General features: G+C 44.2%; 1 pseudogene; it reads right to left on the reverse strand.

Moving 5' to 3' along the window:
• Positions 1-841: 841 nt before the first annotated feature.
• LOC103287795 (60S ribosomal protein L7a-like) lies at positions 842-5594 on the reverse strand (annotated as a pseudogene).
• Positions 5595-10442: the final 4848 nt, after the last annotated feature.

Genomic DNA, 10442 nt, shown 5'->3' on the forward strand with positions numbered 1-10442 from the left:
GGATTTTTCTATTTCTTCTATAGTAAGCTACCTGCAATTCTCTAGTGTTAGTTAAACTTTGTTTAGTGTATTATGAAATAAAATGCAATCATTTCTAGGAAAAAATATTTTCCTATTTCTTTACAACAGATTCTGCTGGCAATCTTTCCACTATCAGCAACAATAACAGTCACAGAAGAAAGGTTTTGTCCCAAAGAGTCAAACTTAACTTAATATTTACAACAGAAAAGGTACAAAAGTTCCAGGAAAAAAAGCTGTACTGCTGCAATATTGTGGTGGAAAACATATAATTGGCTCCCTTGAAAGCCCTATCAGACCACAAATATGAGCTCACATCAAATTGTCCAATTAGGTCAAGATCCAGGGGAGGAAACGCTTTCTCAGAGGCATTTTTCTACTAAAAATAAAGTCAGTAAAATAATAATCTTTATTATTATTAACATTGTGAGTCATAACTCCTATGATGGGAGACATTTTTGCTTAAAAGTAAGGCAAAAAATATATTTAAGGTTTTTTTTCTAAATTTTGTCTGCTAAATATTGGTGGATTTGTTTTATTATAAATTATTTTTTATTAATCAACCATGATGTTTTCATTGCATTATTTTAGCATAAATATGAGTAAAATCTGAGTTTCAGAACATTCAAGATACACACAGGTATGTCACAACAAAACATTCATTTATTAAAGATGATTTTTATTAGAGATACACTTTCAGAGTCACATGAAAATAAGCAAATGCTTCTTGCATAATATAGATTTGGGGTGTTTTTTGTTTTGTTTTACTGGCTGAAGGAGAATATTTATTACTTTTATGTACAGAAAACTCAACAATGCACACTTAGCCCACCTCAGTGGCAAGTTCCTTAGCCTTGGCCTTTTCCAGCTTGGCAATGTGAGCCACCTACTTTGGATCCAAGACTTTGCCTCCCCAGTGGCGGTGGATCTCGTCGTATCTGTCCTTGTAGTTGGTCTGGAATAGCCTCCACCAGCTTAGCCAGAGCCCCCTTGTCTTCTGAGTTAACCTGTGTGAAGGCAACGGTGGTTCAGGCCTTCCTGTGGACAAGATGCCCCAGCCTGGCGATTAGAACCCCCATCTCACAGCAAAGGGCAGGCAGGGAGATCCCCAGGGTCCACGTCGTGGGCTATCACCAACAGCTGGGCCTTCTTGCTCCCAACAAGGGTGGTGACCGTGTTCTCCCCTGCTTGAAGGATAGGTGGCCCCTTGGTGGGACATCCTTTTTGCTGGCAGCTTTTTTCTCAGCCTGGGCCAACATTCCTCTGCTTCTTCTCTTGCTTTGTCTCAGGCCTTTACTTGTGTGCCAGCTTCAGCAGAAAGTAGCCAGCTGGTGGTCCAAGGCCTGGGTGAACTGGTTAATGGCAGGAGGAGCTTTGAGATGCTCATAGAGAATAGTCCTTTGCTGTTACAGCCTAATGTGGTGGGGGCGCTTGACAAAGGAATGAGGTCCCTTTTGGGCTGGATGTCCTCTCCAAGGTTGATGACAGGTGAGCCCCAGGTGGTCAGGGTGATGGATAACAGTGGGGCTCCAGGTGTTCAGTTGGTGGATTAGAGGGGAGGCTACAAGTGTTCGAGGTGGTGGATTACAGGGTGGGGCCAGGTTTTCAGCCTGGTGGATTACATGGGAGGCCCCAAATTTTCAGCATGGTGGATTAGAGGTGAGGCCCCAGATGTTCAGGGTCGTGGATTATAGGGGAGGCTCAAGGTGTTCAGCGTGGAGGATTACATGTCCCAAGTGTTCAGTTTAGTGGATTATAGGGAGGTTTCCAGGTGTTCATCATGGTGGATTACAGGGGAGATCCCAGGTTTCCAGCCCGGTGGGTTACAGGAGAGGCCCCAGATGTTCAGGATGGTGAATTACAGAGTGGCCCCAGGTGTTCATCTAGCTTGATTACAGGGGCCTCCAGTAGGTCAGGGTGGTGGATTACAGGGGAGGCCCCAGGTGTTCAGCGTGGTTGATTAGATGGAAGCCCACACTAATATGGGTGGCAGATTACAGGATAGTCTCAGATGTTCAAGGTGATGGATTACAAGGGAGGCCCCAGGTGTTCAGCATGGTGGATATAGGGGAGGCCCAGGTGTTCAGCGGGGTGTATTACATGGGAGACCCAAGTTTTCAGCATGGTGGTTTAGACAGAGGCCACAGGTGTTCAGCATGGTTGATTAAAGGGAGACCCCAGATGATCAGGGTGGTGGATTACAGGGGGGCTCTAGGTGTTCAGCGAACTGGATTACAAGAGAGGTCCAATGTGTTCAAGTTGGTGAATTACAGAGGGGCTCCAGCTGTTCAGTGAGGTTGATTACAGGGGGCCCCGAGGGGACCAGGGTGCAGGATTACAGGGGAGGCCCAGGTGTTAAGCATGTTGAATTACCGAGCAGCCCCAGGTGTTCTATGAAGTTGATTTCAGGCAGGTGCCAGGTGGTCAGGGTGGTGGATTACAGGGCTTCCCAGGTGTTCAGCGAGATTGATTAAAGGGAGGCCCCAGATGTTCAACACGGTGGATTAAATGGGAGGCTAAAGGTTTTCAGCATGGTGGATTAGAGGGGAGATCCCAGGTGTTCAGGGTGGTGGATTACAGGGGGCCCCAGGTGTTTAACATGGTGGATTAGCGAGGGGCCTCAGGTGTTCAGCGAGGTTGATTAGAGGGGGCCCCAGGTGGTCAGGGTGGTGGATACAAGGGTTCCCAGGTGTTCAGCAAGGTTGGTTACAGGAGAGAGCCCAGGTCTTCAAGGTGGTGGATTACTAGGGAGGCCTCAGTGTTCAGTATGGTGGATTAGATGGGAGGCCTCAGGTGATCAGGGTGGTGGATTACAGGTGTTTCCAGGTGTTCAGCATGACTGATTACCAAGGGGCCACAGGTATTTAGTGAAGTTGTTTACAGGGGGGGTCTCTGGTGGTCAGATTGGTGGATTACAGGGGTTCCTGGTGTTTAGCATGGTTGATTACGGGGCGGGGGGGGGGGGGGGGCGGAATGTGTCCAAGGTGGTGTATTACACAGGAGACCCCAGGTGTTCAAGGGGGTAGATTACTGGGGAGGCCAGATATTCTGGGAGGTGGATTAAATGATAGGCCGAAGTTTTCAGCGTGGTGGATTAGAGGGTAGAGCCAAGGTGTTCAGGGTGGTGGATTATAGGGGTCCCCAGGTGTTCAGTATGGTTGATTACAGGGGAGGGCCCAGGTGTTCAAGATGGTTGATTACTAGTGAGGCCTCAGGTGTTCAGCGTGGTGGATTAGATGGGAGGCCCCAGGTGATCAGGGAGGTGGATTGCAGGGGTTTCCAGGTGTTCAGCATGATTGATTAGCGAGGGGCCACAGGTGTTCAGTGAGGTTGATTACAGGGGGCCTCAGGTGGTCAGGATGTTGGATACAGGGGCTCACAGGGGTTCAGTGAGGTTGATTAAAGCGTGGTCCCAAGCGTTCAGTGTGGTGTATTACAGGGGAGGCCCTGGTGATCAGGGTGGTGGATTACAGGGGAGGCCCCAGGAGTTCAAGATGGTGGATTACTGGGTGGTCCCAGGTGTTCAAGGTGGTGGATGTCTGGGGAGGCACCTAATGTTCAGTGTATGGATTACAGAGGGGCCCCAGGTGTTCAGCGAGGTTGATTACAGGTGGCCCTAGGTGGTCAGGGTGGTGGACACAGGGGTTCCCAGAGGTTCAGAGAGGTTGATTAAGGTTTGGTCCTAGATGTTCAGCATAGTTGATTACTGAAAGGCCCCAGGTGTTCAACAACATTGATTACTGGGTGGACCCAGGTGTTCAGCGTGGCAGATTACAGGGGAGGAACAGGTGTTTAGCATGATGGATTAGCCAGGGGCCCTGGCTATTCAGTGAGGTTGATTACAGGGGGTCCCAGGTGGTCAGGGTGTCGGATTACAAGGTGGGGTCAGGTGTTCAGCATGGTGGATTACAAGGGAGGCAAAGGTGTTCAGCATGGTGGATTACGTAGGGGCTCCAGGTCTTCAGTGAGGTTGGTTCAGGGGGCCCCAGGTGGTCAGCATGGTGGATTACAGGGGAGGAACAGGTGTTCATCGAGGTTGATTAAAGTGTGGTCCCAAGTGTTCAGTGTGGTGTATTACAGGGGAGGCCCTGGTGATCAGGGTGGTGGATTACCAGGGAGGCCTCAGGTGTTTAGGATGGTGGATTAGAGAGAAGGCCACAGTTGTTCAGCATGATTGATTACCAAGGGGCCACAGGTGTTCAGCGAGGTTGATTACAGGGAGGCGGGGCAGGTGATCAGGGTGCTGGATTACAGGGGAGGCCCCAGGAATTAAAGGTGGTGAGTGTCTGGGGAGGCACCAAATGTTCAGTGTGGTGGATTATAGAGGGGCCCCAGGTGGTCAGCGAGTTTGATTACAGGAGGGCATCCCGGTGGACAGGGTGATCGATTACAGGGGTTCCCAGGTGTTCAGCGAAGTTGATTAAGGTTTGGCCCTAGGTGTTCAGCATAGTTGATTACTGGGTGGACCCAGGTGTTCCGCTTGGTGGATTACAGGGGAGGACCAGGTGTTCTGCCTGGTGTATTGCAGGCCAGGCCTAGGTGTTCAGCAAGGTTGATTACAGGTGGCCCTAGGTGGTCAGGGTGGTGGACACAGGGGTTCCCAGGTATTCAGAGAGGTTGATTAAGGTTTGGTTCTAGGTGTTCAGCATAGTTGATTACCAAGAGGCCCCAGGTGTTCAACAACATTGATTACTGGGCGGACCCAGGTCTTCAGCATGGCAGATTATAGGGAGGACCAGATGTTCTGCCTGGTGTATTGCAGATCAGGCCGAGGTGTTCAGCAAGGTTGATTGCAGGGGGCCCCAGGTGGTCAGGGTGATGGATTACAGGGGTTCCCTAGTGTTTAGTGTGGTGAATTACAGGGGGTCCCAGGTGTTCAGCATGGTGGATTACTGGGTGGTCCTAGGGATCAAGGTGGTGGATTACTAGAGAGACCCCAGGTGTTCAGCCTGGTGGACTACTGAGAGGCCCCAGTGCTCAGCAAGGTTGATTACAGGGGGCTCCAGGTGGTCAGGTTGGTGGATACAGTGGTTCCCAGGTGTTCAGCGAGGTTGATTCCAGGGTGATCCTAGGTGTTCAGTTTGGGGATATAGGCGACGCCCAGTTGTTCTGCAAAGTTGATTACAGAGGCGCCCAGTTGGTCAGGGCAGTGCATTACAGGGGTTCCTAGGTGTTCAGAGTGGTGGATTACAGGGTGGGATCAGGTGTTCAGCATTGTGGACTAGAGGGGAGGCCCCGAGTGTTCAGTGTGGCAGATTATAAGGGAGGCCTCAGGTTTTCAGCGTGGTGAATTAGAGAGGAGACCCTAGGTGTTCTGCGTGGTGTATTCCAGGGGTTTCCAGGTGTTCAGCTTGGTAGATTACAGGGGAGGCCAAAAGTGTTCAGGGTGGTGGATTACATGGGTCCCCAGATATTCAGCGTAGTTGATTACAGTGTTGGGCTCAGGTGTTCAGTGGGGCAGATAACATGGGAGGCCTTTTATCAAATAGGGGATTGAACACCTTTATGGCCTGCTTCTTCAGGATAGCAGGGGCCTGAGCCACCTGCTTCCTCTTAGCCTTCTTTCCCTTTGGCATCTTGGGTGGTGGGAAGGAAAAGGGATTGTACAAAATATATATGCGACCTCCTAGATTTGGTTTTTAAATAATCCGATGAAATTGTTTTTGTGCTTCAAATTGTTTTGTATTAGCTGACTTTAAACTGTATGGGACTCACACTTAGCTCTTAGCCTAGCAGCAGTCTCTAATTCACTTTTGTGCCTGTTAGATGTGCTGAATGCATCATTTCTGGCAGTGGACATAGGCATCTGATTCTAAGGCTATTAAATCTGATATATCATAGATGCACTTAACTTTTTGGGAATGTCTTTAGATGGAAAGCATATGAATAAGTAGCCATTAAATTTAATGGCAAGATAGAATCATCTCATTGCTTTAAAGTATATATGAATGCATATATTACATATATTAATGCATATGTTACATAAATATGTAGATACATTTTGTTAATCTAAAGTAAGAAAACATGTTATTTAAGTAAATAATATATATTTTAATGCCACTAAATGCTTAGTTTTATAATAATATAAATTTCTCAAAAGTCTCATTGCACAAATATGGTCCAAGAAGACAGTTATTTCTCAGCATTTGCAATTCTATGGATACTAGAGAATAGACAAAATGTTTCCTATGTGACTACAAGAGGCAGTGAATAAAAACAAGAAAATAAGATCACTTCTTGGTATTTAAAAGAATCAGAAATGTGAGGAGTTTTAAATTACTAAGTACAACATATATTAAATAAACAAATGATGTTATTTATGTTAACTTTAGGATATTGGTGCCTTCAGTGAATGAGATTCTAAGAGGTCTTAAATTGATAATTTGAAGTTTTCTTTAAGAATAATATGTGCTGTTAAAAATTATTGTGTATCATGAATATTTTTATATGAAAAATGGTTTAAATTGAAATGGCTTTTTATACAATAATTATTATGTAAATAGTATTTTTAGCCACTGTTAGAATTATTAGGAAGTAACATACAGATAAATGTATGAAAACAGTATAATCAAAATTTATTCATGAGAAATACTATACTTTTAAACTAGGTTAACTAGGGGAATATTATATTTTTAAGCTAGATTATATTTTGAAAAAAAGTTTTCTCTAATAGGATTTATGTACTTGCAAGTGTTTTTTATATATTTTTATTGATTTTAGAGAGGAATGAAGAGGGAAAAAGAGATAGAAACATCAATGATGAGAGAGAATCATTGATCGGCTGCCTCCTGCACACCCTATTGGGGATCAAGCCCGCATGTGCACTTGACCAGAATCAAACCCGCAACCCTTCAGCCCACAGGCTGACGCTCTTTTCACTGAGCCCAAACCACCTAGGACCAAGTGGTTTTTGACTTTCAGAAAATAATATATTTTTATGTGTTAATTGTAATTCATTATTTTTCTCAGTATAAGTTATAATGATATTCAAAAATGTCATAATCTAATTTATAATGGCCAGTAGCTTTTTACCTATACTCATTAAAATTTATTTTGAAATGTACACTTTGTTGTCAAACTTTGGGAATGTCTACATATGGGGATAGCATATTTTTGTTAAAGTATAACTTGCCACTCTTCTTATACTTCAAAAATTAAGTTAAAATATCACTACATGAAAGATATAATTCCTTAAGACTATTACATTAAAATTGCTATTCTGGAGTAAATCTACTTTTTCACCACTCAATTAAATAAGAAAAATACTTGCTACATATCTTCAAAGTTTGATAATATGAAAAAAGAAATTATGAAATTGAGGGCATTGACCTTTGAGCTTTACTAACCTTCTCATAGAGCAGAAAATATAAAGAGCATATTTCTCTGCAGCACATGGATGTGTAGGGAATACAGTATGTCTGAGATTCTGGGTTTGGGTTGAGTATTTAAAATTGATTTTGACTCTCTAAAAGAAATCATCATTGACAAACTTTGTTTTTAAAGAGTTGCTTTCTAACCATTTATAAAAATACTCATGTCCTCTTGTTTTAAAGGTTTTATTCCTGCCGAAACCGGTTTGGCTCAGTGGATAGAGCATCGGCCTGCGGACGCAAGGGTCCCAGGTTCGATTCCGTTCAAGGGCATGTACCTTGGTTGCAGGCACATCCCCAGTAGGGGGTGTGCAAGAAGCAGCTGATCGATGTTTCTCTGTCATCGATGTTTCTAAACTCTCTATCCCTCTCTCTTCCTCTCTGTAAAAAATCAATAAAATATATATTTTTTTTAAAATAAAGGTTTTATTCCTAGTTTTGTTTAAGAATACAAAAACATTGTTAATTTCAGAAAATAGCATATGACAAGAAGATCAGAACAAAATTGCACTGAAATGTTGGAAGTGTTAAAATGATAATTTTATAGGAAACATTATGATATTCAAACATAGATTTATATATTTTCTGAATATCTTAGATGAGGTCTAAATTGCATATAAAAACCAACAATGATAACAGCAACAGCAATTCAGATTTTTTTTAATTTCTTTATTGATTAAGGTATTACATATGTGTCCTTATCCGTCCATTGCCAAACAATACAAAAGATCAAAGAAACCAGCTCATGGTTTCTTTGATCTTTTGTATTGTTTGTTTGTTTGTTTGTTTTTGTCTCTATGCCATTTATTTCTGCTCTGATCTTTATTATCTCCTTCCTTCTGCTCACTCTGGGCTTTTCTTGTTGCCCTCTTTCGAATTCTTTAAGTTGTAGAGTATTAAAGTCCCCTACTATGATTGTATGGTTGTCGATCTCTCCCTTGATATCTTCCAAGAGTTTTTTATATGTATTTGGGTGCTCCTGCATTGGGTGCATATATGTTTATCAGGGTTATATCCTCTTGTAGTGTTATGAAGTGGCCTTCCTTATCTCTTGTCATGGCCTTCACTTTGAGGTCTATTTTGTCTGATATAAGTATTGCTACCCCAGCTATTTTTTTTTCATTTCCATTTGCCTGAAAGATATATTCCCATCCCTTCACTTTTAGTCTGTGTGAGTCCCTTGTTCTGAGGTGGATCTCTTGTAGACAGCATATATATGGGTCATGTTTTTTTATCCATTCAGCCACTCTATGTCTTTTGATTGGAGCATTTAGTCCATTTATATTTAGAGTTATTGTTGATCGGTACTTATTTGTAGCCATTTTTATTTTTTGTGCCTGTGTTCCTTCTTACCTTTTTATTTCTTCTTTTTACACCAGTCCCTTTAGCATTTCTTGCATTGGTGGCTTGGTAGTGATAAACTCCCTTAGCCTTTTTTTTTTTTTTTTTTTTTTTTTTGTCTGTGAGGCTCCTTATTTCCCTTCAATTTTGAATGATAGCCTTGCTGGATAGAGTACTCTTGGATTCAATCCCTTGCTTTGCATCACTTTCTAAATTTCTTTTCATTCTTTTCTGGCCTGATATGTTTCTGTTGAGAAATCATTTGATAATCTTATGGGAGGTCCCTTGTACATAACTTTCTGTTTCTCTCTTGCAGCCTTTAAGATTCTCTCTTTGTCCTGAACATTTGCCATTGTAATTATGATGTGTCTTGGTGTGGGTGTTTTCAGGTTCATCTTCTTTGGGACTCTCTGTGCTTGTGTGACTTTTTTCTTCCCCACATCAGGGAAGTTTTCTGACATTATTTCTTAAAATAGGTTTTCTAACCCTTGTTCCTCTTCCTGTTGTTCTGGAACCCCTATTATTTGTATGTTGCTTCATTTCATGTTGTCCCATAGCTACCTTAGGCTCTCCTCCTGTCTTTTAATTTTTTTTTCTCCAATTTCAGTTCAGTTTGGGTGTGTTTTGCTTCCTTGTCTTCTAATTCGCTAATTCAGTCCTCCACTTCTCCTAGTCTACTGTTGAAACTTTCCATGTGGTCTTATTTTATTGCAGCTATATCATTCTTCATTTCTTCTTGATTCTTCCATAAGTTGTTGATTTTTTTATCCATTCAGTTTAGGAACTCTATGACCATTATTCTGAATTCTTTTTGACATATTGCATGCCTCTGTTCCACTTAGCTGATTTTCTAGCGAGTCTTCCTTTACTTTCCTTTGGGGGTTTCTTTGTCTACCCATATTTTATCTCAATGATGGATCTAGATGTCGAGTTGTGCAAAGGCTGCTCCTTGGGTGGCAGTGGCTCCTAGGGTGGCAGTTGCTCCTCAGGCAGTCACTGCAGCAGCTGCTTCTCTGTTGGAAGCTGCTCCTCTGGTGGGTGCTGTTCACAGCAGTGGTGGCTCCTTTGGCTGATGGGGGAAGGCTGCTTGCACAGCTGCTGCTCCCCGGATGGGGGTGGGCTGATCATGAGGCTGCTGCTCCCTGAATGGGGGCAGGCTGCGCAGCTGCTGATCCTCAAAAAGGGGCAGGCTGCTCATGTGGATGCTGCTCCTTGGACGTGGACAGGTTGCTCCAGAGCTGCTTCTCCTTGGATTGGGGTGGGCTGCTCACACAGCTACTGCTCCTTGGACGGGGGCAGGTTGCTCACGCAGCTTCTGCTCCTTGGATGGGTGCAGGGTGCAGGCTGCGTGCAGCTGCTGCTCCTCAGTCGTGCGTGGGCTGCTCATGCAGCTGCTGCTTCTCGGATGGGGGCTGGCTGCTTGCGTAGTTGCTGCTACTAGGACAGGGGAGAGGGCCACTCACACAGCTGCTGCTCCTTTGACAGGGGCAGACCACGTGAGGTGCTGCTCTTTGGCCTGGGGTGGGTTGCTCGTGGGGCTGCCCCCCCTTGGACAGGCTTGAGCTGTTCACGTGTCTGCTGCTCACATGGTCTTAGTGCCCTGGGTTAAAGCATTGGGCCGGTAAGAAGGAAGCGTGCTTTGGAACTCACAGGAGCCTGTGCCTGGGGTGGCTGGAGACTTGGTGACCATGGGACCACAGCCAAGGTAGCAGG

This window comes from Eptesicus fuscus, chromosome 6, assembly GCF_027574615.1.
Source record: "Eptesicus fuscus isolate TK198812 chromosome 6, DD_ASM_mEF_20220401, whole genome shotgun sequence".
Lineage (NCBI taxonomy): Eukaryota > Metazoa > Chordata > Mammalia > Chiroptera > Vespertilionidae > Eptesicus > Eptesicus fuscus.